The sequence below is a fragment of the Hyaena hyaena genome, unplaced genomic scaffold (genome assembly GCF_003009895.1).
Source record: "Hyaena hyaena isolate Hyena2069 unplaced genomic scaffold, ASM300989v1 scaffold_773, whole genome shotgun sequence".
NCBI lineage: Eukaryota > Metazoa > Chordata > Mammalia > Carnivora > Hyaenidae > Hyaena > Hyaena hyaena.
The window spans coordinates 742,021-760,268 of NW_024081409.1; the positions used below are offsets into that span (position 1 = coordinate 742,021).

General features: G+C 37.3%; 1 protein-coding gene across 1 annotated transcript in view; it reads right to left on the bottom strand.

Moving 5' to 3' along the window:
* The window catches only part of GUCY1A1 (guanylate cyclase 1 soluble subunit alpha 1), a 35,830-nt gene extending 28,617 nt beyond the window's left edge, over positions 1 to 7,213 (bottom strand). Inside the window, exon 1 of the mRNA XM_039218736.1 lies at positions 7,157 to 7,213. The gene's annotated coding sequence lies outside the window, so the exon portion shown is untranslated. The remainder of the gene's footprint in view (positions 1 to 7,156) is intronic.
* Positions 7,214 to 18,248: the final 11,035 nt, after the last annotated feature.

Here is an 18,248-nt window from a genome sequence, read left to right on the forward strand (position 1 = left end):
GAAACTGTCTGGTTGTGAATTCAGTTTGTCAGCAGTGCTAACCATCTTTATTAACTGGGCCCACCAACTCTATTCATTCTTTGAATATCAAAAACACGAAAAGAGTGCAAAAGAGCCCAAGCTTCCTTACTTCCTACCATGTGCCTGGCACAGTGCTGCAGACTCTGTATTTGCAGGTAAGCCTCACAGGACCTGATCAATCGGTCCTCACAGCAACCATATGACAATCCTCGATGTTCCAGAGGCTCAAAAGTTTAGGTTATTTTCTTTCATTTGATGTACTAGAGAGTGACAGAGCCGGGGTTCACATGTAGGTCCATCTGATGCCAGAGCCAATGTGTTTTCTATTTAAGCACAACTCCGAGACCAGTTTCTAAATCATCAGGCTTAGTTCATAAGGTAGGAGTAAAGATGTGGTTTACAAGTTTATATTTAAAAGCAAACAAAAATATAATTCTCCTGCTCGTTGGCTGGTAGTAGTTTAATCATTCAGGATAAAACCTCATATTTCAGTCTTTAGAACTGGAGTTCAATTATTTTTTTCTTTTCTGTGTGCCTTAATGCTCTTAATATGTTCTTCATGTACACAAGCAACAACTTGTAATTTGTCACAGATATGTTCTCTAATAAGTTTAGAACAATGGACAATTCATTTTCTGAACTGGGACAAACAAGGAAGCTAAATTCCCCACGTGACAGCCCTCGGGTGTGTCATGAGTTATTAGGTATGGGTGAAGATTACTGATGCTGACAGGCCAGAAGAAGTGGGTGCTACTCTCTGCTACTTAAAGTCCTCCCACAAATCTGTGACCACATGTAATTTATGAATTTTCAAGAAGACACAGGAAGATCCTATATATTCACACGCAGAAACCATTTCCTGCCAGAATAAAATAAGGAGCTGTCTCAGAAGGCTACGGAGTGACCCAAAGGTAATTTGGTGATAGAGAGAATGGTTATTTTGGTTTTGAAAGACCAAGGCTCTCAACCACACTTATGTGGATTCAGTGCCACAAATACATGTTTTTCAGTCTTTAATGCATCTGAACATAACTCTTACTATTCACTAACTCTTGTCCTCATACATGCTTCCCATCAGTGGACAGCAAACTTTTCTGTGAAGGGCCAGAGAGTAGATAACGTCAACTTTGCAAGTTTCTGTCAGTGACTTAACTCCTGCCATTACATCATGAATGCAACCATAGCTGATATACAAGGAATGGTATGGATGTGTTCCAATAAAACTTTATTTGCAAAAACAGGCTGTGGATTTGGGCCTCAGAATGGCCCTATTGATTTGGATCAGGCCATAGCTTGCTGACCCCTGGTTGCAAAAACTGAGCACAGTAACTGAAGTACTGTAATCCAAATAAAATTTTGACTATAGGACCAGAGTCACTTCTGCATCTCCTCTACCTACTCCACGCCCAAAATATAGCATCCCATGTGAATCTAGTTTTGTATAATCGGTATGTAAAAAAGACAGTGTAGTAGATACTATTAAATAACAATAAAAATTATAATACCATTACTTTATGTTAATTTTAAGGAAGAAGAGCTGTATTAACTGAATGCCATGATTTTAGTCATATAAAAAAGATAACTACAATAACTAGAAGAGAGTAATTTAAAAAAAAGAAAGCAAAAAAGATTGAAGATTTTAGATTGGATATGATGAAGGTATAGAACTGCCCTCTAAAATAAGTTATTTTGGTACATATTAGAATTTTTGTTTGGGATTTAGGAGTTTGACACAATACAATTTATGATAAAGTCTCCCATTAAGTTTTTTTTAAATGTTTTTCTTTTATTTTTGAGGAGGGGGAAGAGGGAGGGGGACAGAGGATCCAAAGTGGGTTCTGTGCTGACAGCAGGGAGCCTGATGTGGGGCTCGAACTCAGGAAACGAGAGATCATGACCTGAGCTGATGTCGTATGCTTAACCAACTAAGCCACTCAGGCGCCCTGAAGTCTCCCATTAAGTTTAACCTTCTCATCAATGTTGAATTTCAACACTTGTCCCTAAACCCAATATTTTGACACTCAGTTTGCTATTAAATCTTGTTGCAGAAGGATAAAACTGACCAGTCAACCTTGAAGTTCTTTCTTCTCCTATATTGCACACCACTATAATTTCCAGAGAATATGTCTAACGCTGTTTTTTATTAAGTAAAAACAGCAACAGGAAACAAGTTGTGCTTCCTTTAAGTTCCGTTAAGTGTTTAGTCTCATTAAAGCACATATGTATAAACAAACTAATTAGCATTCTTCATCTGTTCAACCGATGAAATTACATTATGAAACAGATGCTCTCAGTGCTGATACCTTGGAAACCTATGTTTGTCTTGTGTTTGCTTGCTAGGAATACAGAATATGTTCTTCAACTAAGCAAGTGGTGATTTTTATGTGTAACATTAGCAGGGACTTTGGAAATGGTTTGGTCAATGGCTGAACTCAGTCCATAGCTGGTTGCAAAAATGAGAGTAACACAATAAGGGAAAAACAAATTAATTAAAGTAATAAGCTTAGTGACAAGGCCTTGGCAAGCAGTGGGATATATGTTCTCAGAAACTCAGAGACGTTATTTGGTATCCCCAACGTTAATGATTAAACAGCCTCCAAATATATTGAATGTTCTCTCCCTCTACCTAGTAAGTGATTAACTCTTCTATGGGGAGAAAAGGGACCCAGCTCTTGGCCTCGTATTCAAAACCAGGATGCATTATTGTTCAGGTAAGGGGCCTGTCCATCATTTAAACTCCAGAGTTATGCGGAAGAATCTGTTTTCTCCATATGAAGGACCCAAGGGAAAACACTCAGAGTAAGGGCTCTGACACAGAAAGCCTCTTTTGCAGCAGCATAAACAGAATAGCAGGTCGTAAAGAGCACATTTCAAATTAGAAACTTTGGAAGGGAGAGCCTAAGATGAAGTCTCCTCAGCAAAAGCTGACAGTTACATCCAGTGTCCAATATCAGGCCTAGCATGCCCAAATCTGGGGTTAAAGAGATAGAAGTGTTTTAAGATCAAACTCCAAAGTCCAAATTTTTAAGTGCAGCTGAAAGGAGAAGAGAGGTTCGAAACACAAAGTGCGTTGGTAAAGATAAAGTCTGCATACAACAGCACAAACGAATCACGATGTTCATAAACTGATGTCAAGGATACAGCTTAATTTGCAGATAGACTGAAAAATCTACAAAGCTTTTGTTCTTCAAAAATTGAAAAAAACTTAAATAAAACTCCATAAATCGGACTTTTAAGATGTTTCTTTTCATTTTGCAGTAAGAAATATTTATAGGACATTCCTGTGTGATATATCAGGAAAGCAGGACAAAGTACTAGAAAAACTGGTTGAGAACGTCCAAGTCACTCCAGTATTAAGTTTAAAAACAACAAAAAAAAAAGCAAGCAATTTCAGACCCCCTTATCTCACAATGCCTCCTTAGCTTCACCATTATCTCTGCTCCTCGTTATGGTCGCACTTGAAAGATCGGGCCTTATATGCTGTGCTCACTTCCTTCAACAATAGTTATTCCTAAGTCTACACCTCCCTGGCCTTTGCTTCCACTGTATTACTGACACGCACCTCGCTCAGTTCAATGATGACCTCTGAGAAGTTAAAGCTCATGAGGTTTTTGGCCTTTAACATACTTGATGAGTTCTCCAATGCTATTTGCATTTTCTTTTTTTATAATCTCCACTCCCGCGGATTCTTTGATACACTGGATTTCCTTCTACTTCATTCACTTTTCATTCTATTCAACAAGTATTTACGGATAGCTTACTGTGTGTCATGAATTCTTCCAGACGCAGGGACAGAGCAGTGAATAAAGGACATTGCCTGCCCCTGTGGAGTCTACAATCCGGCAGGAGAACCATTTCTGACAACATCAGTTAGACTTGTGATGTGTGCTATAGAAAGGGGAAGCACATAGCGCTCTAAGAATGCATATCAGGGATCCAAACCCAGTCCCAGGAGGAAGAGACATCTGAGCTATGACCCTGAAGCAGGTGAAGAGAGTTCCAGAAAGAACAGCATTCTTGGAGGCGGAGATAGACCAGTTCCTAAAAGAATTCCAGAATGGCTAGAGCATGGGATCAGGGAGAGCAGGGTGATGGTGGAGGGGGCTGAGACAGGGAGAGGTCACGATTTTGGAGGGCTCTCTAAATCTTGTTGAACAAAGGAAAACTCTATTCTGAGGGCAACCAACTGAAAGTCTAAGAAGTAAGGATGTGACTATATTATACTATATTTTTAAAAGATTATCTGGAATGGAGAATGAGAAATATGGTAGAGTTGGACAGGTGGCTGATCTGGGTTGGACTAAAATAGTGACCCTGAAGATGAAAAATTTGATCAATTCCAGAAGTATTTCAGACAGAAAATCTATAGCCCTTGGCTACTGACTGGATATGGGGGCTGAAGGACAGGGAGGACAAACTCCTCTGACCTTACTTCTCATTACCACAGCCAAGAAAAGACTCTAGGTCCCATGGAGAGCAATCAAGAGTCCATAATCCATTTCTCACAACATTGGTTATTCAATCATAACTGAGCCCAGATTTTGGGTTCTCACTATTATATAACACCCTGTGGGAGTCAGAATGCTCCAACACTCTTGCTAAAATCTCTTTTTGGAAAGTAATTTCTCCTGCTTCAAAAGCCCAGACGTGGGAAAGCCGACTCTAGTTTATGTTACAGAAGAGAGTGTTCACCTTCCACGACTGCATTTGCGTGCAAGCGTAGGGTGCATCTTCTATCTTAACGAAGAGTGGGAGGTACTTACCTTGAATTTTTGTAACTAGAAAGCTCATACTACTAACCTTCCCACAACAAAGAAGTCAACTCTAGTGCTCACTTCAGTAGCACAAACACAAAGAAAGCAACTCTAAAGGTAATGGCAACAGCAGTTCTAGGGGCCAAAATGTCAGAAATTCCCCCTCACCTGATGGCAACTACCTCATCAAAGCCACAGGACCGATTCAAATTATGATGAATAACAATTATAATAATGAATACTGATAATTACAGTTTACCAAGCAGTATTAATTCTTTATTAAGAATAATGGGGGTGCGACTCACAATCTTTTTTCATTGGAATCGGGGGCAATTCTCCGACATCTTTGAAGTGATAGCAGAATTTAGTATACTCTAGTAGGGAGATTTTAACTCTGAGAATTTGCAGTATGGGGCTCTCAGTTTTTATATCAAAATGTTTACAGAATATTTTATAACTATAGAGCAAACCTCTGGGACTGTAAATCCCAAATCTCTATTTTTAAAATACTCCAGTGTGATTATCACCAAAATCTGAATATACATAGTTAGTATATCTTCAATATCATTACTGCTGATGATGAAAGTCATGTAGGCCATGAAGAAATCAGATAAACATTTCAATATTTTGTTCCTGAGATATATAAAACAATTTCCTGCAGCTATTTCTGTAATTGCCATCATAGCTTTTTTTTTTTTTTAAACTAAAATAGTTCCTTAGAGACTTGGACATTTAAAAATATATTTACTGAAAATATAATAATTATTATTAAAGGAGTGAAATGAAAAATGGAATCCCTTCTTACCCCATAAGAAGCCAATTTGTTTGTTATCTGTTTTCAGATAAACACTGTGTATTTCTGTGATGTGAACCGGTTCAGATGTAGTCATAAAGAGATGAACAACGTGGGGATAGAGGAGCAGTCACGCTGGGTCTCCATCACCCCATGCTCTTCGTCCTAGCTCCATCTGACCAAGTGTGCTGCCTCCAAAGTACTTATTACAGCTGTCCTCTATTTTCCCTCCTGTTTCTGATGCTCAGCGGGCTCAGCACTTTCTTATAGCCCCTTCCCATCAAACTACTTTCACCTTTTCCCCTAATGTCAGGCTTATAGCTGCTGTCGTGCAGGATTCCTCAGAATTCAACTGGTCTCCTTAACAAGCTTATATAGGTTTTATGACTGTGATCGCTTTTGTTGGTGCTCAGAGCAGCATCTGGTTTTTACCCTAACACATTTTCTTCCCACAAGTCCGTTTATTTTTAGTGTAGTTCTGCAGCACATGAGGTTTTTCAGGAACATATATAACGTGTTGTTTCAGAAATGCCTGTGCTCTCAACAGTGTCTGAGTTAAGTTTGCAAGTAAGGTGGAAAGTGGACATAACTGCTTGGAAGAAACCCAATAAGGCCACATTCTTAAAGACTCTACAGATTCCACTATGATTTAGGTACTACAACTTGATGAAACTTTTAAACTTTTTTTAAAATGTTTTATTTATTTCTGAGAAAGACAGCATGAACAGGGGAGGGTCAGAGAGAGAGGGAGACACAGAACCGGAAACAGGCTCCAGGCTCTGAGCTAGCTGTCAGCACAGAGCCTGATGCGGGACTCATACCCACGAACGGTGAGATCATGACCCGAGCCAAAGTCGGACGCTTAACCAACTGAGCCACCCAGGCGCCCCACTGATGAAACTTTTAAAATGAAAACAAGACCAGGGTGATTAAAACAATTGGGCTGATTGATACATTTTATTTCAGTAGCATAATGAAACTCCTGACTCTAACATCATTACTTCTCTATTTTCTTTTCTTTTTAATTTGGATCAGACAGGAAGACCTGGAAGCACATATTCGACTTCATACACCTGCATACATACACAAGGACACTTACTTTCCCTCTCATGCAATGGTTGTTTTTTTCTATCCAAGTACTAACCAGGCCCGAACCTACTTAGCTTCTGAGATCAGGCCAGATTGGACACATTCAGGGTGGTATAGTGGTAGACACAATGGTGTTTTTTTTGTTTTTTGTTTTTTTTACCATCTGAGGCTATATATATTTACATCATTATCTTTATCTCTGAAGATGATTAGTATGAGACAGACTTTGTGATTGGAAAGATCAGTTCACACAAATGTTGGTGCCATGCATAGGTGGGGTTAGTGCAGCAGTGATGAGCTCAGGCTCTAGGACCAAGGACCAGACGGTCTGTGTCTGCTCCTTGCCTCTATCATCTACTAGCTCTGGGACTTTAGTTAAAATTCTTAACTTCATTTCAACTTTTTCCATCTGGAAAACAGGGATGCTAACAGCCACTATCTCATAAATGTGTTGTGCAAGTAAACAAATGGATAAGAGTAACAGGCTTGGAGTAAGTACCTGAACCCAACGTGTGCTGATTAATGTTGATGATCACAACTGCTATTTAGCAGCAGTGCAACAGTGGACAGGTTTCTTAACTTCACCAAGCTTCTGTTACCACAACTGTAAATGGTAAAAAAAAAAAAGTGATTAAACAGGGATATAGGAAGGATTAGAACAAAATCTATGCAAAGGCATTGTACAAGAGAATCATGTTGGGGTGCTGGGGTGGCTCAGTCGGTTAAGTGTCCAACTTTGGCTCAGGTCATGATCTCACAGTTTGTGGGTTGGAGCCCCATGTTGGGCTCCGTGCTGACAGCTAGCTCAGAGCTTGGGGCCTGTTTCAGATTCTGTGTCTCCCTCTCTCTCTGGCCTTCCCCTGTTCTCTCTGTCTCTCTCTCTCTCAGAAAAAAAATAAATAAAAAAAAAAAAGAGAATCATGTTAAAGGAAGTCACTAAATAAAAGATTGACAAATGTGTTCTATTTTCTCAGAAAGATCCAGTAATGTTTTATACCTATGACACCTTTCCTATAACTTTTCAAAACCAGTTTCAGGAAACTAATATAATAGCAGGTACTTGGGGCTCTACAAATTTGGAAAACATTCTCCACTTGAAATACATTAATGTATACCGGGAAAATAACATCTATGTTAATGCTTAGGGTTTCTTTTATTGAATTACAAAATAATAGATTTTACAGCACAGCCCAGACTAGTAAGATTCTAATTTGGTTTTATCTTATATAATTCCATTAGCTAATAAGTTGCATGTCAAATTTCTTTAATATAATATTAGAATAAAAATTGAGGGACTATGTTAGATTTTAAATCTCTTTTTCCACTCATGAAACCAAACCTGTTATATAAATCAAGCAAGTCTTAGATCATTGGAGTACATGCTATTTTCCATAAATTGACATTATTTCCAACTTGGAAACATTTTTAAGCAAAATAAACCCATAACAACCAAGCTGAAACAGAAATTCTGTGGTATCTGATTTTCTTTTCCTAGAATGTTAGACTGACAAATGATTAGTATTGTTACACACTCTTGCCTACCGATCATGGGTTTTATAAGCCAACTATTCTCAATATCAATTCAGTGTTAACTCTTTTATGTGCTTATCTTCTCAATATTTACTTATCTTGTAGAAAGGTTGAAGAGATGGGCAAGAAGAGATAAAACACTAACCAGCAATGTTAATTTTAGGGTATTTGGGAGATCTATGTGGTCACCCAAAGTCTGATTAAAATAGGAGATGCCAGGATTTCTAGCCAGAGTAAATAAAGTGGATTCTGGTTTTGACTGTCATACTTGTGCAGCATTTGAATTAACATTTTAACAATGAGGAGATATCAAAAGTGGCCTCATCCTTGAAAGGAAGAAGGGAGTAACCCGACCAGCACAGAATTCACCTATGGTAGACGAAAGTGCAATTATCTGGGCTTTAACCTGTCATATTTGAAAAGAAGATTATGGAAGAAGACACAATAGTAACCCTCATGATTCTTCTAATCCAGCCCTTAAAACTTTTCTCAATATCCTTGAGAAAAAGGGCCACACATTAATAAAGCCATGAAAACATAGCACTTTTCCCTCAACAAGGAGAGGAAACATAAGGAGAACAGTAACAGATATACCAATAGTGAAGGCTTAGGCAGTGAAGGAGATGCTTGTACTGGACCAGGGCTGGCAAGGGCAGATAAACCAAACCACCACTCAGGAACATCCTGGACCCTTCGGACCCTTTAAAGCAGAGGCTGGCCTGTGATCCAAATCCAACCTGCTGCCTGTTCTTGTCCAGCCGTAGAGCTATGAATGGTCTTTATGTTACTAAACGTTTGAAGAAATCAAAAGAATATTTCATGATACACGAACATTATATGAGAATCAAATTTCAGTGTCCATAAATAAAGTTTCACTGGAATACAGCCGTGCTATGACAGAATAAGAAATATATATTTGGTTTCTGCCTGTTGTTTCCTGGCCACAACTACTAAAACCCAAGGAATCTCCAAAGTGATAAGGCTCCTTGGATAGCTTCAGGATGGGGCCTGGTTGCCAGGGGAACCAACCATGTGATTAAAGGGTTGGAACCCTCCATCCCACCCTGGTATCTGGAGAGAGGATGCTGTCCGAAGATTTAATTAATCACTAACAGTCAATGATTTTGTCAATCATGCTTACCTAATGAAGTCTCCATAAAAAGTCCTAACCAACGGGGTTTTGGTGAGCATCTAAGATGGTGAATGCATGGAGATGCTAGGTGGGGCACACGCCTGGGGAGGGGATGAAGTGGTTGTATTTTGAAAAAGACCTCCCTCTTCTACAATTCACTCAGAACTCCCACCCTGGAGACCCCAAGAAAGAGGTTTCTCTGGAAGCTCCTGGGGACACGATGGGGGGTGGGGGGTGAAAGAGGGTAGGTCAAGGGCCTTCTTGAGTGCTCAATTCAACAGCAGAGCTCTTCTCATTCTGGAGAGAGAAAATGACCTTCTGTCACCAACAGTGGGATACAGATCCTGGATGCTCATGCTGGAACCAGGCCAGCAAAAGAAATGCAGCAAAGCGCAAACTCAGTCCTTCTGAACTTTTACATAATGACTATTAAATTAAAAGAAATCATTACCAGAGCAAATTCGGGCATCTGAACATGTCTTTTGCAGGTCTATATTTGGATACTCACAAAGTTGTATATTGAGGGAGGCTGGGTTCTTTCCCATTAAACGAAAAACCACAACCATATTATTTTCCTGCCTTTTTACATCTAATTGAGTCAAAACTGGAAATGTTAAAAGAAACTTTCCTGTTCATAGGAGAATGCAAGCAACTTTTCTTCTCTATTTCAGTACCTCTCACATAAAAGTAAACATAAAAACACAGGCATTTACATAACAGAAGTTTAGAACTAGAAACGATGCTGGAGACTATGTATTATAATACTTCCTACTTGAAGATGACAGAAGTCAGGTATCAGTGACTTGGCTCATACCCCAAAATTGTTGAGGTATGGAGGTTACACAGGAACGCAAGCAGACGGACTACAAGTCCAGAGTTCACCCCAATATACAGTTGACCTTTGAACAGTATGACTTTGACCTGCACTGGTCCATTTAAACACAGGTTTCTTTTTCTCAATAAACACACTACAGTACTGTCCATTTATTTTCTCTTATGATTTTCTTAATAACGTGTTCTTTTCTCTAACTTACTTTATTGTAAAATAACAGTATATAATACATATGAGGCAAAATATGTATTAATATACTTTAAATGCTATTGGTAAGGCTTCATGTCAACAGTATGCTATTAGCTAAGTTTTGGAGGTCAAAGGTCATGTGGATTTTCAACTGTGCAAGGGTCAGTGCCCTTACCCCTACACTGTTCAAGGATCAACTATACTTTGATCATCGCTTCAACTGAAATGCAGAGAACCTCTCCTCCTTTTGTGGACCTCAACAACTGCAGGGACTGCAGGTTTACATTTCACCTACACAGCACACCATTAATAATAAGACTAACTAATTAGTACTGACATATACCATAAGATTGCTTTCGCTGTCATTTCTACAATATTTCCCCAGACTTTTTTTCATGATTTTGTCATCACTTTTTGCACTTTCTCAAGATGCTACCTTTAGTCTTTTCTCAATTCTCTGAAAATATATTTTTTTTAATTTTTAATGTTTATTTTTGAGAGAGAGACAGAGTGTGAGGGGCAGAGAGAGAGGGAGACACAGAATGGGAAGCAGGCTCCAGGCTCTGAGCTGTCAGCACAGGGCCCGACATGAGGCTGGAGCTCATGAACTGTGAGATCTTGACCTGAGCCAAAGTCAGTTGCTTAACGGACTGCACCACCCAGGTGCCCCATGAAAATATTTTCTAAAGAACCTTACTCATGATCCATTTTTTGCCATTTAATTGAAAGTAGGTGTGTTTCTAGACTTAATCTAACTAACTAATGCACATCGCAATGTATTCAACTTTGAACTTCCAATGAATTATTTTTATGCTGTAATTGAAGGGCAGAATGACTGGCTTAAAGTCATCTGTTACAGGCATGGAATGGGCTAAATAGCTTAAATCCTTATTATCAAATTCAATCTTTTCTTTTGATTTTTAATGGATCTTTTGTGTGTGCAAATACAAATACATATATGTAAATGGCATACAACCTGAGAAGAAAAATGTTTCAAAAAAGTCCTATAGATTTCCCTTTTCTATTTTATTATTCTGTGTTCACTATCTTATTTATTTTTATTATTTTATTTCTTTTCTTTCCTTTTTTCTTATATTGTTTACCTTTTTTGGAAGGGGAAAATCTTGTTATTAAATGGAAATATATGAAGTTTACTAAAGGGTGCCAAAGGACCCTATGATGCTTAGATAATTGTCTATGCTCTTTTTACACTTCTTTGTTAAATTAGGTAATTAAAAAAAACATACATGTGTCCAATACCTCACAGCTTTATCAGAAGCACCGAGCACAGTATCATGCATTATTTGGTATTCAATAACTATGAACTCATATCAATAAAATAGACTAATATTAGGCTATTAATTATAAGCAATATAAAAGATAAAACACAGACAAGAAAGTATAAAATAGAAGTAAAATAAAGATAAATTGGAACACATAAAATGTGCTGCTTCTTGAAAACGAGTTTTATGAGCTATTAATAGATCAACTTACAATTCAATCAATATTTACTGAGTTTCTAAAAGAGATAAAACTATTTTTTTCAAAGTTTAATATGGGTGATATACATTTTCTAAAATGACTATAGTAAAAAGTGGAGAATACGTAGAGATAGAATATCAGTGATGTTTATAAAAAACATTGCTTTTCGGCAGTGGCAGCAAAAAGGTGATCAGGGAAAGCTTCTTGGAATGCATGCAATTTGAGCCTAGTTTTGAAAATGACTAGGGGCGCCTGGGAGGCTTAGTTGGTTAAGCGTCCGACTTTCGCTTAGGTCACGATCTCAAGGTTCGTGGGTTCGAGCCCCGCATCGGGCTCTGTGCTGACTGCCAGCTCAGAGCCTGGAGCCTGTTTCAGAGTCTGTGACTCCCTCTCTCTCTGACTCTCCCCTGCTCACGCTGTCTCTCTCTCTGTCTCTCTCCTAGAAATAAATAAAACATAAAAAAAAAAACAAAAAGAAAGAAAATGACTAGGGTTTGGGCATAAAGTCATCAGTAAAAATGACTCCCTCATGCCAGAGAGGGAGAACAGTGTAAATGTATGTGACGAGCAAAGGAAGTTGTGGGAAAGGGCAGGAAAGGATGGGTGCTAGAGATATCACAAAATTAAGCTGGCATCACATGGCAAATGACTAGGTCTGAAGAATGAGATGACTGACGTTTTGTCTGGAAAGATAATGGTGCCATTAATAGAAAGATGGCACAAAAGCAGGCTTGAGAGAAGGGATGCTGAATTTTGTTTTGTACACATCTTGAACTGTTGGCAGGGCATCTAGGTAGAGATGCATTTGAAAACTGGAATATTTAATTAATATTAGATACGAGTGTGTGGTCCGCCACACTGAGGAAGCTATTAAAGTCGACTTTAATTCAAACTGTTCAATGTCAAATGGATGCAAGTAGAGAGGGAAAATAGCCAAACTCATTACTCCAGGGGAACATTCATTATTTAAGAGTTGGAGAAAGGCGTTATGACTAAGATGGAGAAGCAGAAATCAGAAAACTATGATGAGAGGAAGCCTGAGCCTGGGTGGCTCAGTGAGTTAAGCCTCTGACTTTGGCTCAGGTCATGATCTTGCAGTTCGTGGGTTCGAGCCTAATGTTGGGCTCTGTGCTGATGGTTCAGAACCCAGAGCCTGCTTCAGATTTTGTATCTCCATCTCTTTCTGCCCCTCCCCCACCCATATCTGTCTCTATCTCTCTCTCTCTCTCTCAAAAATAAATATTAAAAATTTTCTTAAAAAAGGAAACTATGACGAGAATGGAAACAAAAGAGTACACATGTTCAAAGAAGAGTGTATTTTGCATGTCTGAAGAGGTGAGGAGGGTCAATTAGTCAGCTCAGTCTGACATACACAACAAAATACCACAGACTGGGTGGCTTAAGCCTTTATTTCTCATAGTTCTAGAAGCTGGAAGTCCAAGGTCAGGTGCCAGCATGGTTGAGTTTTGGTAAAAACTCTCTTCCTGACTTGTAGATGGCTACTTTCTCTCTGTATCGTAACATTGTGCAGAGGGAGAGAAAGAGCAAGCTGTCTCATCTTATAAGGGCACAAATCCCATCATGAGGGTCTCACCTTCATAACTTCATCTACTCCTCATTATCTCCCAAAGGCCTCGCTTCCAAAAACGTTGGGGATTTTTAAGAGCTTCAACATAAGAATGTTGGTGGGGACACAATTCAGTTCACACTAGGAGGACTGAGAAAATATCAGCTGTCTTTTAAATTAAAAAGACATTTATAAGTTTTATGAGACAAATTTCAACAAGAATAGAAGAGAAAAGTGAAAGTAAACAGGGGGTTATTATGAGAAAACACTACAGCGTGAATGATTGCAGATTACATTGAAAAACAGCAAGTTTGAGAAGATTTTTAGAATGTGAAATCTTTTGTTCTTTGTTTATGTATATTGGTAGTTTTCTGTAAACAGAAATACTTAACTACATATTGTATCAAGTTAGCTCAAAGTACAGAGTCTTCATTTCTGATCAGGTTGTAGAAAACCACAAGAGACTCCCACTCCAGCCCCAATAATGAGAACTATCTAGATATACTACGTAATCATAGTTTTAAAAATCTATCAGAGATTATCTATAAAAACTACAGTTAAAGTCATACCCCAAGTTAAAGATTTAACACTTTCTACTACGATCAGAAATAAGGCAGGGATACCTCCTCTCACCATACCTCATCAATTGCACTGAAGTTAGATCCATGCTATTGTAATAAGTTAAGAAAAAGAAATAAAAGATACAAAAATTAGAAAGGGAGAAGTGAAGGGGTGCCTGTTGGCTGAGTATCCAACTTCCCCTCAGGTCATGATCTTGTAGTTCTTGAGTTCGAGCCCTGTGTAGGGCTCTGTGCTGACAGCTAGCTCAGATTCTGTGTCTTCCTCTCTCTCTGCCCCTCCCTCCTTCACATTTTGTCTTTCTCTCTCTCAAAGAAATTAATAATAAAAGGAAAAAGAGAGAGGAGTGAAACTGTCCCCATTTGCTGTATGTATATGGAACTGTTCATGTAGTAATTCCCAAGGAATCTACCAAATATAGGCATATCTCAGAGATACCGCAAGTTTATTACCAGACAATGGCAATAAAGTAAAATTTCAATAAAGTGAGTGAAATTATTTTTCTGGTTTCCCAGTACAAATAAAAGTAAAAGTTATGTTTACACTATAGTATAGTCTGTTAAGTACACATTAAGCGTGTACTATGTCTAAAGAGTGTACATACCTTAACTGAAAAGTACTTTATTGCTAAGAAATGCTAACCATCATCTGAGCTTTCAGTGAGTTGTAATCACTGGTCACAGATCACCATAACAAATATAATAATGAAAAAGTTTGAAATATCCTGATAAATACCAAAATGTGACACAGAGATACAAAGTGAGCAAAGTCCCTTGGAAACATGGCATTAGTAGACTTGCTGTATTCACGGTTGCTACAAACTTTCAATTTGTGAAAACACACTATCTGTGAAGCTCAATGAAGTGAAACACAATAACATGAGGTATGTTTGTAATAACTATAAGAAGTGAATTTAGCAAGGTTGCAGATACAACTATGTACTTAATGTATGCTAATCTACAAAACTCCATTGCAATTTCTGTGCTAATAGTAAACAACTGGGAAATAACATTAAAAAAAACCTACATATAATAATATCAATAAATATGAAGTCCTTAGGAATAAATCTAACCAAAGTTTTGCAAGACCTCTATACTGAAAACTACAAACATGGGTAAATAAAGTAAAGAGGCAAAGAAGTGTAGAGGTGTATCATGCTTATTACTGTTAATGTATCAATTTTAACTAAATAGTTTATAGATTCATTGCAATCCCAACTAAAATCCCAGCTATCATTTTGGTAGATATTGACAAAACGATACTAAGAGAGAATGAAAGACACAGAATAGCTACATCAATACTGAGAAGAAAAACAACACTGAAAGGTTTATATACTTTATTTTTAAAATTATTCTAAAGCTAATGTAATCAAGAAAGTTGGATATTGGTTTGAAAAAGTAACACAGAGATCAATAGACTATAGAGAGTCCAAAAACAGATCCAGATTTGCATGTTCAATTATAGAGTGAACATATCAAGGCAATTCAATGAGGGAAAAGTTTTTCAATATGATGATGTTGGGACAACACATGATGCTCAATATACATATGGAAAAATATGAACACTAATCCATATTTCATGCCATATATAAAAGCGAGTTCTTTGCAGATCACACCCATAAATGTAGACTTTAAAATGGTAATACTTGTAGAATAAAATAGGAGAAAATCTTTGTGACCTGGTATGAATCAAAGATGTTTATTTTTTATTTATTTTTTAAAGTTTGTTTATTTTTCAGAGAGAGAGAGAGAAATAGTGAAAGTGGGGGAGGGGCAGAGAGAAAGAGAGACACAGAGTCTGAAGCAGGCTCCAGGATCTGAGCTGTCAGTACAGAGCCCGACACAGGGCTCAAATATTCATGAACAAGTTCATGACCTGAGAGTTGAACTCTTAACCGACTGAGCCACCCAGTATCCCAAGGCAAAGATGTTTAAATGGGAAAAGCAAATCATGAAACATCAAAGAAAATGATAAATTAGACTTCCTCAGAATTTAAAATATTTTACTCTTCAAAAGATACCATTAAATAAACAGAATGACAGGTCACACACTGGGAGAAAACATTTTGCCACATATATATGAGCAAAGTAATTAAATCCAGAATATATAAAGTTTTACCACTAAATAAGAAAGCAAACAATTCTATTAAAAATGGGCAAGAGATCTGAACAGATATTTCACTAAAAATGATGTATGAATAGGCCATAAATATCTCTATGTTCAATAATATTAATTAATGAGGCAAAACCTCAGTGGGATGTCTCAAATTTGAAAGTTTGCCAATGCCAAGACTTAGTGATGATGTGAGATAACTGGAATTTTTTTATATACTGCTGGTGGGAATGTAAAAAAAAAAAAAAAACAACCACTTTGGAATACTTTGGTTTGGTGGTTTCTTAAAACGTTAAACATGCCTTCTCATACCACTCAGCTATTCCATTTCTAAGTATTTACCCAAAGGAAAGGTAAACACATATTCAAACAAAGACTTGTATGCAAACATTTAAAGCAGTTTTATTTGCAACAGCCAACACCTGGAAATAATTTACATGTCCTTGATCATGTAAATGAGTAAAAAAAGATGTTGTGTATAGTCATACATGTAAAGAACCATTAATTACTCAACAGATATATGCAACAATGTAGGTAAATCTCCAAATGGGTATGTTGTGTGAATGGGACCACACATACAGGAATACATTATTTTTACATAAAATGTAGATACTACAAACAAACCTGTAAGTATAGAAAGCAGATCAGTGATTCCCTGGGGACAGAGGAGGAGGGAGAAATTGTTTGGAAAAAGATACAAGAAAACTTTTAAGGGGACGGAAATCTTTTTTATGTTGATTATGGCGATAATTTCACAGATGTATACATCTGTCAAGTAGTGTCCAACTGTGTATTTTATATATGTGAGGTTTATTGTATGTAAGTTATACATTGGCTAAGTTGTTTTTGTAAAGGTCAAGGATCCAGAGAAGCCTAAATGAACTAGATTCATAAATACATAAATAAATAAATAAATAAATAAATAAATAAATAAATAACAAGGTTTAGGAGAGATGAGACACCCATGGCTATTTTCATCCCAGATGAAGTGGTGGAAGGTTACAGAATCTACCCCCAGGCAGGGGTCAAGAAAAGTCAGTTAAGTGTTTATCAAACTTTTAACTGCTACATGACAGATTAGAAACCAAAGAAGCCCCCCAATTTATAATGACTCAGTTTTCTGCACCTGCAGCTTAATATACACTTGTAGATATGTAAATACAGTATCCATTGAGAAATGGAAAGCAAAGAAAATGAAACAACTGGAAATGCTAAAAATGAAAAATACACAATCTGCAATAAAGAATTCCATTTAATTGGCTTAACATCAGAAGAGAGGGTCAGTGGACTGAAGTCGGGTTAAAAGAAACAACTCCAAGAGAATCACAAAAGACTAAAATAAACAGAAAAAAATTTAAAAAGCACCTGAAATGTATAGAAAAATTTCAAATTATCAAAAATATCAATAACATACCTGGATTCAGAATCCCGGGGGTGGAGGGAGAAGAGAAGAGGGTGGGGATGCAAGAAGAAATATTTGAAATGGCTAGAAACAGTCCATGTTTGATAAAGCATTAACTCACAGATCCAAGAAGTTCAGCAAATCCCCATGCATGATAAATACAAAGAAAATCACACCTAAGCATGTTGTTACCAAATTTCTGTAATTCAAAGGAAAAGGGAAGTAAAAAACAGCAAAATAATCATAGAAACTAACAAATAATGAAAGAAAAAATTAAGGACAGAGGAAAGGAAACAAACAAAAAACAAACCTGCTTCCCTTAAATTATATATCCAACGAAATATTCTTTAAGAGTTAATATATATGAAGAAAAGAGTTGCCTGATTATTGCAATCAGAACAACTTTAGACCGATGGACAATTTAAAGATATTTTATTTTGTTTCATTTTTTCCAGTTTTTTATTTTTAAAAATTTATTTATTTTTAATTTACTCCCAAGTCAATTAGCATATAGTGCGACAATGATTTCAGGAGTAGAGTCCTTAATGCCCTTTACTCATTTAGCCCATCCCCCCTCCCACAACCCCTCCAGCAACCCTTTGTTTTCCATATTTAAGAGTCTCTTATGTTTTGTCCCTCTCCCTGTTTTTTTTTTTTTATTATTTTTGCTTCCCTTCTCCTATGTTCATCTGTTTTGTATCTTAAAGTCCTCATATGAGTGAATAGGATAATATGATATTTGTCTTTCTCTGACTAATTTCGCTTA